This window comes from Dermacentor variabilis, chromosome 3, assembly GCF_050947875.1.
Source record: "Dermacentor variabilis isolate Ectoservices chromosome 3, ASM5094787v1, whole genome shotgun sequence".
Lineage (NCBI taxonomy): Eukaryota > Metazoa > Arthropoda > Arachnida > Ixodida > Ixodidae > Dermacentor > Dermacentor variabilis.
The window spans coordinates 172,609,347-172,622,829 of NC_134570.1; the positions used below are offsets into that span (position 1 = coordinate 172,609,347).

The following is a 13,483-nucleotide window of genomic DNA, read 5'->3' on the forward strand; positions in this document are numbered from 1 at the left end:
CCTAAAGGACGTATTGTTTTGAACACAGTTTTTTTGCACGGCGACGCTCGTGTTCGCCCGTTTCGTGTAGAAGATTTTCGAGACGCGCTTCAAGCTGTTGGTATGCTCTCTGGCGTCGTCGCCCTTGGAGCATACCAAATCAACCATGTATGGGCGGTGACGATGAAGACAGCCGAGGCTGCCGAAAAGCTGGCGGCCCTGAAGGAGCTGCAGGTGAAGGGGCGTCGCTGCCTGGTCATCGACCCCAAGGAACAACAGGTGAAGCTTCGTATCCACTGGCTTCTGCATGGGGTGGACGACGAAGACGTCAAGACCGCGCTGGCCTCCTTCGGCAAGGTGACGGAAGTGACCCGGGAGCGCTGGCGAGTGGATGACGTTTCCGACAAGGGCTCGACGACCCGAGCAGTGCTGCTGCAGCTGAAGGCAGGAATGAAAGTCGACGACCTGCCCCACCAGATCCGCGTCGCCGGCGAGCTTGCGCTGGTGGTAGCCCCAGGCCGTCCCATGCAGTGCCTGCGCTGCCGGGGCTCTGGCCACGTTCGTCGTGAATGCAAGGTTCCCCGTTGCTCGCGGTGCAGGCTTTTTGGACACAACGACGCGGACTGTGTGCGTTCATACGCAGTAGCCGCGGGTTCGGCGGAGAGCGAGCCGTCGACGTTAGACCATGTAATGGACGTGACCGAGGCGGAGGAAGCGGCCACGGGAGCTGGAAACGGCAAAGTGGCGGCAGAAACCGGCACGACGACCAAGCAAGCCGAAGGAGGAAGGAATATCCCTCCCCCCAAAGAACGAGCGGCTACAGTCGAGAGCGTGAAGACGGCCCCGCAAGAAAATGAGAGCCACCAGCCAGCTACGGATGCAACGCAGGCAGAGGCGGACGACAACGCGACCCCTGCTAGCGCCCGCGTCGAATCCGTCTCGGCACCGGTCAAGAGATCCCTGCAGCACGAGGAGAAAGTCGACGGAAAGGCCGGCGGTGACTCCGAGGCACCACCCGCTAAGACGCTACCTGGAAGGCGCTCCACCCTCAAGCCCAAGCCGAACCTGGAGACTGACCGTAGGCTTACCCCGAAGCCGACCAAAGAGGAACCCGGGCGACGGCCGCCGGATGGCCACGGAGGCGTCTAGCGGTCAGCTAGACGTTAAGGTGAGCACCATGCTCCGGGCCTTCTCCCCTCCGGTTTTCACCAATAATGGCTACCAACCCGTCGCTTACCCTCGGCACGCTAAACGTTCGAGGTCTGGCCGCCAAAAGGAAACAGAGTCAGGTTTACAGACTACTAGTGGACCACGACCTCGACGTTTTAGCCGTGCAAGAAACCAAGGTAGACGGCGAGGAGGAGACCGGGAGCATGGTGCAAAGGTTCACGTATAACTACTATACGGTAGTGAGCCACGCCTTAGGGACTTCGGCAGGGTGTGTGCTGTTCGTGAGGAAGCTCCCTGGTCTTGTTATAGATGGTTACTTCTCCTGTACTTCTGGTCGACTTGTCTTTTGTGACTTCAGCTATTGTAATGTCCAATGGCGCGTGTTTTGCATTTATGCGCCTAATACTGTGCAAGAGAGGGCAAATTTCTTTTTGAGTTTAAAGCATCATTTACATGTGCAAAAAATGATAGCCTGTGTAGGCGACTTCAACTGCGTATTGAAAGCTGATTATAGGTCTACGCGTCGCGTGGTTTGTGACAAAAGTAGTGATATCCTGGCGCAGATCACACACGAATTCGAATTAGAAGATATCGCAGAATGTTTTCGCGGTCACGGAGACGTAAGCTACACTCACTTTCAGGGCACAAGTCACGCACGCTTAGACCGTATCTATCTTTCATATGATTTAGTTGAAAAATGCCAGTGCTACACAGTTACGGCCATATCATATTCTGACCACTGTCTGGTAAAATGCACGGTGGGCAGGAAGAAAGAACGAAACAAGTTCGTCTGGGAACTGTGGAAATTGAATGCAGAGCTGTTACGGGATGAAACTTTTAACGAAAATGTAATGGCTGCTCTGAATTCTTTTGGAACAGACAGTTCTACGAAATTTCGTGAGGAATGGGAGTTGCTGAAGCAAAGCATTAAATTGAAGGCAATCGAAAGAAGTAGCGTACTGCGATATGAACAAAAGGCCAGAGAAAAGGATTTAACAACATTGCTAGAAAAATTTGCGAAGCTTGAATGCATGCAACCTGGCGCCTATCAACAAGATATGCGCGCCGTTAAGAAGAAGCTCGAGGTATTCGACGAAGATCGCTTCCGAGGTGCGCTAGTGCGCGCCAGAGCAGAAAGGCTATCATGCGGGGAAACGCCAACGAAAAGAGCACTGGGGTTAGAAAAAAAGCACTCGAGACGTAAGCAGATTGAGGCTATCGAATATGAAGGGGTGGTATTAACGGATAACAATAATATAGGGCGTGCTTTCTTTGAGCATTACAAAGAACTTTTTACATTCAGGCCTGTCAACATGCACGATTTCAAGAAGTTATTTTGCAACGAATCCCACAGCTGTCGAGTGAGGTTAAAGAAACCTTAGAACGACCATTAACATAACATGAAGTGATGAAAGCCATCGAAGACCTGAATCCTGGGAAGTCGCCAGGTCCAGACGGTCTTTGTGCCGCTTGGTACAAATCGTTCAAGAGCCACCTAGCTCCTATGTTAACAGCAGTTTTCAATGAAGCATATGAACTGAAAATACTTCCACCATCCTTTGGCCAGTCCCATACAGTACTAATACCGAAAACAGAAGAGACCGAAAAGCTCAAGCAACTTTCCTCCTACAGACCCACAGCGCTTACTAACTGCGACTACAAAATATTGATGAAGGTGTTGGCACGACGGGTCCAGTCAGTTATTCAGGAAGTAGTCGGCCCACACCAGACGTGTGGTATTCGTGGAAGAACCATTTTCACTAACATCCATAAAATGAAGTGTGTGCTGGAGTGTTGTGACGCCATGTGCGATGCAGTAGCCATCCTCGAGCTAGACTTGGAGAAGGCGTTTGATTGTGTTTCTCACGACATATTGCTTACCATCCTTGAACACGTTAATTTTGGCCACATAATCGCTGAAGGGGTGACCATGGCGTACCGGAGCTGCTATACCAGACTTATAATTAATCAGATGTTGGGGGCCCCCATTAACGTGAAGCGCTCCGTTCGCCAGGGTTGTCCACTCAGTCCACTCCTGTTTTGTGTCTACATAGAAACGCTATGTCTGGCCATCATTGAAAATGAATGTATTAAGCGGTTTAGTCTTCAATCAGCAGAAGTGAAGCTACTGGCATACGCTGACGATGTGGCTGTGTGCTGTAAGGACAAACAAAGTGTATTGAATACTGTTAACATCGTCAAAAAGTTTGGTAACGTCACTAACAGCTACGTTAACTGGCAGAAATGTTTGGGGTTTTGGCATGGAAGATGGGCGTCTACACCAGACCACTTTTCGAACGTAAACTGGGTCACGACGCCAGTTAAGTACCTTGGAGCACCCCTTGATGCCTACAAGGACAGTAGCGAGTACTGGAAGGAGCGGACAAAAGAACTAAAAGAAAAAGCCGACCGATGGAACGCCTGTTACTTGTCAATATTCGCGAGAGCTACAGCGTGCAACATGTTTCTCGTGACAAAGATCTGGTACGTAATGCAGGTACTACAGTGCTCTCGTATTAATGTGCAGAAACTGCACCGCGTGTTCGCTGTATTCGTGTGGGCATCGAGCTGGGAGCGATGTAGCCGAGATAATCTCTTCCGGCGCGTGAAGGATGGTGGTCTGGGGTTGGCGCACCTCTTGCGTCAACTGGTGAATAGATTCTCCTTCTTTCGAGATACAAACGACCCATTTCTGCGCACGGTGATCCAAATGAGGCTGTCAAGATCACTTCCCGAATTCGTTGTAGGTACGGAAATAATGCCAGGACCAGTCCGTGGTTTCTTTCGGGAAATAGTTCAGAGTGTTTCCTTTTTGCGTGTTCGTTTTTCAAGTGCATATTTGTGGAGTGTAAAACGGAAAAAGTTATATCGTGATTTATGTGACAGTGTTTTGCTGGTACCTATGTACAGAGCCCCGTACAGTGGAGGCCCAGGCCTAGATGTATTGAAAAGGGTGAAGAAGATGCCAGTTCAACCATCCACTAAATCGTTCTTTTTTAAATTACACACTGGTACTGTACCTGTTAAAATCTTCCTAGAACAACGTGGGTTCTACATGCCATGGGGAACCAACTGCCTTATATGTAAAAAAACAAAGCATAGATCACGTCTTCATCCACTGTTGGGAAGGGGTCTTTTTCTGGGACGTGTTACAAAGGACTCTAAAAAAGGAGCTACCCATAGATCCCCACGGAATCAGGTTTCTGCCAGTATATGACGACGAAGGTTTCCCGTACGACCTGATCATGCTTACGGGCCTCCACTGTTTATGGCGCGCAAGAATGGCGGGTTACCATTGTGACCCGGATGCCCGACCGGCGCATCTGTACTTTTGTGAATCCATGCAACGGTATGTGGAAGTGATCAAGATGCAACAGCCTGTTCCTGAGTGGCTGTCGAGGGTTGAACCCCTTACAGCACTAAAGGAATTTTAATCCGACAACGTCGTGCCACAGTAGCGGACGGCAGCGAATGTAAATATTACTGTTCCTTGTTCCGTTTGTGTATTCATCCCTTTTTGCTTCTTTGGTCTTTGTTTATATCTTTTAGGAATTTGTGTTGTGATATGTCGAGGTCTGGCAATAAAGAAAAAAAAAAAAGGGGGTATAGCTCAGAGGTAGAGCGCTCGCTTTGCATGCGAGAAGCCCCGGGTTCGAACCCCGGTACCTCCACGTTGGCTGCATTACTTTTGTTTTTTTGTACAATAGTGAAAACGATGAACTAATTATTTCGCACTGCGCACATAATAGCACGCAATGCGCACTCAAGGAATCGCCTTCCCTGCACTGACTTCCTCCGCCGCCACAGAGTAAGAAGTGGTAGTCCTTAGCGCTTCAAGCCATAATGCACGTGATTAGATCAAACTGCTCACTTTTTATACGATTCCATTAAAACACAACACGAAGCGCGTAATATTCCCGTTGAAACGCAATTCGGGGGTATAGCTCAGCGGTAGAGCGCTCGCTTTGCATGCGAGAAGCCCCGGGTTCGAACCCCGGTACCTCCACGTTGGCTGCATTACTTTTGTTTTTTTGTACAATAGTGAAAACGATGAACTAATTATTTCGCACTGCGCACATAATAGCACGCAATGCGCACTCAAGGAATCGCCTTCCCTGCACTGACTTCCTCCGCCGCCACAGAGTAAGAAGTGGTAGTCCTTAGCGCTTCAAGCTATAAAGCACGTGATTAGATCAAACTGCTCACTTTTTATACGATTCCATTAAAACACAACACGAAGCGCGTAATATTCCCGTTGAAACGCAATTCGGGGGTATAGCTCAGCGGTAGAGCGCTCGCTTTGCATGCGAGAAGCCCCGGGTTCGAACCCCGGTACCTCCACGTTGGCTGAATTACTTTTGTTTTTTTGTACAATAGTGAAAACGATTAACTAATTATTTCGCACTGCGCACATAATAGCACGCAATGCGCACTCAAGGAATCGCCTTCCCTGCACTGACTTCCTCCGCCGCCACAGAGTAAGAAGTGGTAGTCCTTAGCGCTTCAAGCCATAATGCACGTGATTAGATCAAACTGCTCACTTTTTATACGATTCCATTAAAACACAACACGAAGCGCGTAATATTCCCGTTGAAACGCAATTCGGGGGTATAGCTCAGCGGTAGAGCGCTCGCTTTGCATGCGAGAAGCCCCGGGTTCGAACCCCGGTACCTCCACGTTGGCTGAATTACTTTTGTTTTTTGTACAATAGTGATATCGATGAACTAATTATTTCGCACTGCGCACATAATAGCACGCAATGCGCACTCAAGGGATCGCCTTCCCTGCACGGACTTCCTCCGCCGCCACAGAGTAAGAAGTGGTAGTCCTTAGCGCTTCAAGCCATAATGCACGTGATTAGATCAAACTGCTCACTTTTTATACGATTCCATTAAAACACAACACGAAGCGCGTAATATTCCCGTTGAAACGCAATTCGGGGGTATAGCTCAGCGGTAGAGCGCTCGCTTTGCGTGCGAGAAGCCCCGGGTTCGAACCCCGGTACCTCCACGTTGGCTGAATTACTTTTGTTTTTTGTACAATAGTGAAAACGATGAACTAATTATTTCGCACTGCGCACATAATAGCACGCAATGCGCACTCAAGGAATCGCCTTCCGTGTACTGACTTCCTCCGCCGCCACATAGTAATAAGTGTAGGCCTCAGCGCTTCAAGCCACAATGCACGTGATTAGATCAAACTGCTCACTTTTTATACGATTCCATTAAAACACAACACGAAGCGCGTAATATTCCCGTTGAAACGCAATTCGGGGGTATAGCTCAGCGGTAGAGCGCTCGCTTTGCATGCGAGAAGCCCCGGGTTCGAACCCCGGTACCTCCACGTTGGCTGAATTACTTTTGTTTTTTGTACAATAGTGATATCGATGAACTAATTATTTCGCACTGCGCACATAATAGCACGCAATGCGCACTCAAGGGATCGCCTTCCCTGCACGGACTTCCTCCGCCGCCACAGAGTAAGAAGTGGTAGTCCTTAGCGCTTCAAGCCATAATGCACGTGATTAGATCAAACTGCTCACTTTTTATACGATTCCATTAAAACACAACACGAAGCGCGTAATATTCCCGTTGAAACGCAATTCGGGGGTATAGCTCAGCGGTAGAGCGCTCGCTTTGCATGCGAGAAGCCCCGGGTTCGAACCCCGGTATCTCCACGTTAGCTGTATTGCTTTTTTTTGTACAATAGCGAAAACGCTGAACTAATTATTTCGCACTGCGCACATAATAGCACGCAATGCGCACTCAAGGAATCGCCTTCCGTGTACTGACTTCCTCCGCCGCCACATAGTAATAAGTGTAGGCCTCAGCGCTTCAAGCCACAATGCACGTGATTAGATCAAACTGCTCAATTTTTGATAGGATTCCATTAAAATACTACATGGAGTGCGTAATATTCCCGTTGAGACGCAATTCGGGGGTATAGTTCAGAGGTAGAGCGCTCGCTTTGCACGCGAGAAGCCCCGGGTTCGAACCCCGGTACCTACACGTTGGCTACATTACTTTTGTTTTTTGTACAATAGTGAAAACGATGAACTAATTATTTCGCACTGCGCAGATAATAGCACGCAATGCGCACTCAAGGAATCGCCTTCCGTGTACTGACTTCCTCCGCCGCCACATAGTAATAAGTGTAGGCCTCAGCGCTTCAAGCCACAATGCACGTGATTAGATCAAACTGCTCAATTTTTGATCGGATTCCATTAAAATACTACACGGAGCGCGAAATATTCCCGTTGAAGCGCAATTCGGGGGTATAGCTCAGAGGTAGAGCGCTCGCTTTGCATGCGAGAAGCCCCGAATTCGAACCCCGGTACCTCCATGTTGGCTGCATTACTTTTGTTTTTTTGTACAATAGTGAAAACGATGAACTAATTATATCGCACTGCGCACATAATAGCACGCAATGCGCACTCAAGGAATCGCCTTCCGTGTACTGACTTCCTCCGCCGCCACATAGTAATAAGTGTAGGCCTCAGCGCTTCAAGCCACAATGCACGTGATTAGATCAAACTGCTCAATTTTTGATAGGATTCCATTAAAACACAACACGAAGCGCGTAATATTCCCGTTGAAACGCAATTCGGGGGTATAGCTCATTCTGCTTCCGGCTCCCGAGCTGAACGGATCGCGGGATCATGGGCTCCAATGGAGCGGCATATGCGGCTGTTAGCCGCGGCAACAGGCTTTCGACGGAAGAAGATAAAGATTACCAAATAATTTTGCCTCGCCTACCTACAGGACGTATTGTTTTGAACACAGTTTTTTTGCACGGCGACGCTCGTGTTCGCCCGTTTCGTGTAGAAGATTTTCGAGACGCGCTTCAAGCTGTTGGTATGCTCTCTGGCGTCGTCGCCCTTGGAGCATACCAAATAAACCATGTATGGGCGGTGACGATGAAGACAGCCGAGGCTGCCGAAAAGGTGGCGGCCCTAAAGGAGCTGCAGGTGAAGGGGCGTCGCTGCCTGGTCATCGACCCCAAGGAACAACAGGTGAAGCTTCGTATCCACTGGCTTCTGCATGGGGTGGACGACGAAGACGTCAAGACCGCGCTGGCCTCCTTCGGCAAGGTGACGGAAGTGACCCGGGAGCGCTGGCGAGTGGATGGCGTTTCCGACAAGGGCTCGACGACCCGAGCAGTGCTGCTGCAGCTGAAGGCAGGAATGAAAGTCGACGACCTGCCCCACCAGATCCGCGTCGCCGGCGAGCTTGCGCTGGTGGTAGCCCCAGGACGTCCCATGCAGTGCCTGCGCTGCCGGGGCTCTGGCCACGTTCGTCGTGAATGCAAGGTTCCCCGTTGCTCGCGGTGCAGGCGTTTTGGACACAACGACGCGGACTGTGTGCGTTCATACGCAGTAGCCGCGGGTTCGGCGGAGAGCGAGCCGTCGACGTTAGACCATGTAATGGACGTGACCGAGGCGGAGGAAGCGGCCACGGGAGCTGGAAACGGCAAAGTGGCGGCAGAAACCGGCGCGACGACCAAGCAAGCCGAAGGAGGAAGGAATATCCCTCCCCCCAAAGAACCAGCAGCTACAGTCGAGAGCGTGAAGATGGCCCCGCAAGAAAATGAGAGCCACCAGCCAGCTACGGATGCAACGCAGGCAGAGGCGGACGACAACGCGACCCCTGCTAGCGCCCGCGTCGAATCCGTCTCGGCACCGGTCAAGAGATCCCTGCAGCACGAGGAGAAAGTCGACGGAAAGGCCGGCGGTGACTCCGAGGCACCACCCGCTAAGACGCTACCTGGAAGGCGCTCCACCCTCAAGCCTAAGCCGAACCTGGAGACTGACCGTAGGCTTACCCCGAAGCCGACCAAAGAGGAACCCGGGCGACGGCCGCCGGATGGCCACGGAGGCGTCTAGCGGTCAGCTAGACGTTAAGGTGAGCACCATGCTCCGGGCCTTCTGCCCTTCTGGTTTTCACCAATAATGGCTACCAACCCGTCGCTTAGCCTCGGCACGCTAAACGTTCGAGGTCTGGCCGCCAAAAGGAAACAGAGTCAGGTTTACAGACTACTAGTGGACCACGACCTCGACGTTTTAGCAGTTCAAGAAACCAAGGTAGACGGCGAGGAGGAGACCGGGAGCATGGTGCAAAGGTTCACGTATAACTACTATACGGTAGTGAGCCACGCCTTAGGGACTTCGGCAGGGTGTGTGCTGTTCGTGAGGAAGCTCCCTGGTCTTGTTATAGATGGTTACTTCTCCTGTACTTCTGGTCGACTTGTCTTTTGTGACTTCAGCTATTGTAATGTCCAATGGCGCGTGTTTTGCATTTATGCGCCTAATACTGTGCAAGAGAGGGCAAATTTCTTTTTGAGTTTAAAGCATCATTTACATGTGCAAAAAATGATAGCCTGTGTAGGCGACTTCAACTGCGTATTGAAAGCTGAGGATAGGTCTACGCGTCGCGTGGTTTGTGACAAAAGTAGTGACATCCTGGCGCAGATCACACACGAATTCGAATTAGAAGATATCGCAGAATGTTTTCGCGGTCACGGAGACGTAAGCTACACTCACTTTCAGGGCACAAGTCACGCACGGTTAGACCGTATCTATCTTTCATATGATTTAGTTGAAAAATGCCAGTGCTACACAGTTACGGCCATATCATATTCTGACCACTGCCTGGTAAAATGCACGGTGGGCAGGAAGAAAGAACGAAACAAGTTCGTCTGGGAACTGTGGAAATTGAATGCAGAGCTGTTACGGGATGAAACTTTTAACGAAAATGTAGTGGCTGCTCTGAATTCTTTTGGAACAGACAGTTCTACGAAATTTGGTGAGGAATGGGAGTTGCTGAAGCAAAGCATTAAATTGAAGGCAATCGAAAGAAGTAGCGTACTGCGATATGAACAAAAGGCCAGAGAAAAGGATTTAACAACATTGCTAGAAAAATTTGCGAAGCTTGAATGCATGCAACCTGGCGCCTATCAACAAGATATGCGCGCCGTTAAGAAGAAGCTCGAGGTATTCGACGAAGATCGCTTCCGAGGTGCGCTAGTGCGCGCCAGAGCAGAAAGGCTATCATGCGGGGAAACGCCAACGAAAAGAGCACTGGGGTTAGAAAAAAAGCACTCGAGACGTAAGCAGATTGAGGCTATCGAATATGAAGGGGTGGTATTAACGGATAACAATAATATAGGGCGTGCTTTCTTTGAGCATTACAAAGAACTTTTTACATTCAGGCCTGTCAACATGCACGATTTCAAGAAATTATTTTTGCAACGAATCCCACAGCTGTCGAGTGAGGTTAAAGAAACCTTAGAACGACCATTAACAGAACATGAAGTGATGAAAGCCATCGAAGACCTGAATCCTGGGAAGTCGCCAGGTCCAGACGGTCTTTGTGCCGCATGGTACAAATCGTTCAAAAGCCACCTAGCTCCTATCTTAACAGCAGTTTTCAATGAAGCATATGAACTGAAAATACTTCCACCATCCTTTGGCCAGTCCCATACAGTACTAATACCGAAAACAGAAGAGACCGAAAAGCTCAAGCAACTTTCCTCCTACAGACCCATAGCGCTTACTAACTGTGACTACAAAATATTGATGAAGGTGTTGGCACGACGGGTCCAGTCAGTTATTCAGGAAGTAGTCGGCCCACACCAGACGTGTGGTATTCGTGGAAGAACCATTTTCACTAACATCCATAAAATGAAGTGTGTGCTGGAGTGTTGTGACGCCATGTGCGATGCAGTAGCCATCCTCCAGCTAGACTTGGAGAAGGCGTTTGATTGTGTTTCTCACGACATATTGCTTACCATCCTTGAACACGTTAATTTTGGCCACATAATCACTGAAGGGGTGACCATGGCGTACCGGAGCTGCTATACCAGACTTATAATTAATCAGATGTTGGGGGCCCCCATTAACGTGAAGCGCTCCGTTCGCCAGGGTTGTCCACTCAGTCCACTCCTGTTTTGTGTCTACATAGAAACGCTATGTCTGGCCATCATTGAAAATGAACGTATTAAGGGGTTTACTCTTCAATCAGCAGAAGTGAAGCTACTGGCATACGCTGACGATGTGGCTGTGTGCTGTAAGGACAAACAAAGTGTATTGAATACTGTTAATATCGTCAAAAAGTTTGGTAACGTCACTAACAGCAACGTTAACTGGCAGAAATGTTTGGGGTTTTGGCATGGAAGATGGGCGTCTACACCAGACCACTTTTCGAACGTAAACTGGGTCACGACGCCAGTTGAGTACCTTGGAGCACCCCTTGATGCCTACAGGGACAGTAGCGAGTACTGGAAGGAGCGGACAAAACAACTAAAAAAAAAAGCCGACCGATGGAACGCCTGTTACCTATCAATATTCGCGAGAGCTACAGCGTGCAACATGTTTCTCGTGACAAAGATCTGGTACGTAATGCAGGTACTACAGTGCTCTCGTATTAATGTGCAGAAACTGCACCGCGTGTTCGCTGTATTCGTGTGGGCATCAAGCTGGGAGCGATGTAGCCGAGATAATCTCTTCCGGCGCGTGAAGGATGGTGGTCTGGGGTTGGCGCACCTCTTCTTGCGTCAACTGGTGAATAGATTCTCCTTCTTTCGAGATACTAACGACCCATTTCTGCGCACGGTGATCCAAATGAGGCTGTCAAGATCACTTCCCGAATTCGTTGTAGGTACGGAAATAATGCCAGGACCAGTCCGTGGTTTCTTTCGGGAAATAGTTCAGAGTGTTTCCTTTTTGCGTGTTCGTTTTTCAAGTGCATATTTGTGGAGTGTAAAACGGAAAAAGTTATATCGTGATTTATGTGACAGTGCTTTGCTGGTACCTATGTACAGAGCCCCGTACAGTGGAGGCCCAGGCCTAGATGTATTGAAAAGGGTGAAGAAGATGCCAGTTCAACCAGCCACTAAATCGTTCTTTTTTAAATTACACACTGGTACTGTACCTGTTAAAATCTTCCTTGAACAACGTGGGTTCTACATGCCATGGGGAACCCACTGCCTTATATGTAAAAAAACAGAAAGCATAGATCACGTCTTCATCCACTGTTGGGAAGGGGTCTTTTTCTGGGACGTGCTACAAAGGACTCTAAAAAAGGAGCTACCTATAGATCCCCACGGAATCAGGTTTCTGCCAGTATATGACGACGAAGGTTTCCCGTACGACCTGATCATGCTTACGGGCCTCCACAGTTTATGGCGCGCAAGAATGGCGGGTTACCATTGTGACGCGGATGCCCGACCGGCGCGTCTGTACTTTTGTGAATCCATGCAACGGTATGTGGAAGTGATCAAGATGCAACAGCCTGTTCCTGAGTGGCTGTCGAGGGTTGAACCCCTTACAGCACTAAAGGAATTTTAATCCGACAACGTCGTGCCACAGTAGCGGACGGCAGCGAATGTAAATATTACTGTTCCTTGTTCCGTTTGTGTATTCATCCCTTTTTGCTTCTTTGGTCTTTGTTTATATCATTTAGGAATTTGTGTTGTGTTATGTCGAGGACTGGCAATAAAGAAAAAAAAAGGGGGTATAGTTCAGAGGTAGAGCGCTCGCTTTGCACGCGAGAAGCCCCGGGTTCGAACCCCGGTACCTCCACGTTGGCTGCATTACTTTTGTTTTTTTGTGCAATAGTGAAAACGATTAACTAATTATTTCGCACTGCGCACTTAATAGCACGCAATGCGCACTCAAGGAATCGCCTTCCCTGCACTGACTTCCTCCGCCGCCACAGAGTAAGAAGTGGTAGTCCTTAGCGCTTCAAGCTATAAAGCACGTGATTAGATCAAACTGCTCACTTTTTATACGATTCCATTAAAACAGAACACGAAGCGCGTAATATTCCCGTTGAAACGCAATTCGGGGGTATAGCTCAGCGGTAGAGCGCTCGCTTTGCATGCGAGAAGCCCCGGGTTCGAACCCCGGTACCTCCACGTTGGCTGCATTACTTTTGTTTTTTTGTACAATAGTGAAAACGATGAACTAATTATTTCGCACTGCGCACATAATAGCACGCAATGCGCACTCAAGGAATCGCCTTCCCTGCACTGACTTCCTCCGCCGCCACAGAGTAAGAAGTGGTAGTCCTTAGCGCTTCAAGCTATAAAGCACGTGATTAGATCAAACTGCTCACTTTTTATACGATTCCATTAAAACACAACACGAAGCGCGTAATATTCCCGTTGAAACGCACTTCGGGGGTACAGCTCAGCGGTAGAGCGCTCGCTTTGCATGCGAGAAGCCCCGGGTTCGAACCCCGGTACCTCCACGTTGGCTGAATTAGTTTTGTTTTTTGTACAATAGTGAAATCGATGAACTAATTATTTCGCACTGCGCACATAATAGCACGCAATG

The 13,483-nt window shown here is 49.2% G+C and overlaps 12 non-coding genes across 12 annotated transcripts; all 12 read left to right on the forward strand.

Annotated features, from left to right (window-relative positions):
- The first annotated feature begins 4,748 nt into the window (after nucleotides 1-4,748).
- Nucleotides 4,749-4,820, forward strand: TRNAA-UGC (transfer RNA alanine (anticodon UGC)). Its single transcript has one exon. It is a non-coding gene; the product is annotated as a tRNA-Ala (tRNA).
- Nucleotides 4,821-5,083: 263 nt separating this feature from the next.
- Nucleotides 5,084-5,155, forward strand: TRNAA-UGC (transfer RNA alanine (anticodon UGC)). The gene has a single exon. It is a non-coding gene; the product is annotated as a tRNA-Ala (tRNA).
- Nucleotides 5,156-5,418: 263 nt separating this feature from the next.
- Nucleotides 5,419-5,490, forward strand: TRNAA-UGC (transfer RNA alanine (anticodon UGC)). Its single transcript has one exon. It is a non-coding gene; the product is annotated as a tRNA-Ala (tRNA).
- A 263-nt stretch (nucleotides 5,491-5,753) lies between these two features.
- On the forward strand, nucleotides 5,754-5,825 carry TRNAA-UGC (transfer RNA alanine (anticodon UGC)). The gene has a single exon. It is a non-coding gene; the product is annotated as a tRNA-Ala (tRNA).
- A 262-nt stretch (nucleotides 5,826-6,087) lies between these two features.
- TRNAA-UGC (transfer RNA alanine (anticodon UGC)) lies at nucleotides 6,088-6,159 on the forward strand. Its single transcript has one exon. It is a non-coding gene; the product is annotated as a tRNA-Ala (tRNA).
- A 261-nt stretch (nucleotides 6,160-6,420) lies between these two features.
- TRNAA-UGC (transfer RNA alanine (anticodon UGC)) lies at nucleotides 6,421-6,492 on the forward strand. The gene has a single exon. It is a non-coding gene; the product is annotated as a tRNA-Ala (tRNA).
- A 262-nt stretch (nucleotides 6,493-6,754) lies between these two features.
- TRNAA-UGC (transfer RNA alanine (anticodon UGC)) lies at nucleotides 6,755-6,826 on the forward strand. The gene has a single exon. It is a non-coding gene; the product is annotated as a tRNA-Ala (tRNA).
- A 259-nt stretch (nucleotides 6,827-7,085) lies between these two features.
- Nucleotides 7,086-7,157, forward strand: TRNAA-UGC (transfer RNA alanine (anticodon UGC)). The gene has a single exon. It is a non-coding gene; the product is annotated as a tRNA-Ala (tRNA).
- A 262-nt stretch (nucleotides 7,158-7,419) lies between these two features.
- On the forward strand, nucleotides 7,420-7,491 carry TRNAA-UGC (transfer RNA alanine (anticodon UGC)). The gene has a single exon. It is a non-coding gene; the product is annotated as a tRNA-Ala (tRNA).
- A 5,164-nt stretch (nucleotides 7,492-12,655) lies between these two features.
- Nucleotides 12,656-12,727, forward strand: TRNAA-UGC (transfer RNA alanine (anticodon UGC)). Its single transcript has one exon. It is a non-coding gene; the product is annotated as a tRNA-Ala (tRNA).
- Nucleotides 12,728-12,990: 263 nt separating this feature from the next.
- On the forward strand, nucleotides 12,991-13,062 carry TRNAA-UGC (transfer RNA alanine (anticodon UGC)). Its single transcript has one exon. It is a non-coding gene; the product is annotated as a tRNA-Ala (tRNA).
- Nucleotides 13,063-13,325: 263 nt separating this feature from the next.
- TRNAA-UGC (transfer RNA alanine (anticodon UGC)) lies at nucleotides 13,326-13,397 on the forward strand. The gene has a single exon. It is a non-coding gene; the product is annotated as a tRNA-Ala (tRNA).
- The last annotated feature ends 86 nt before the right edge of the window (nucleotides 13,398-13,483 follow it).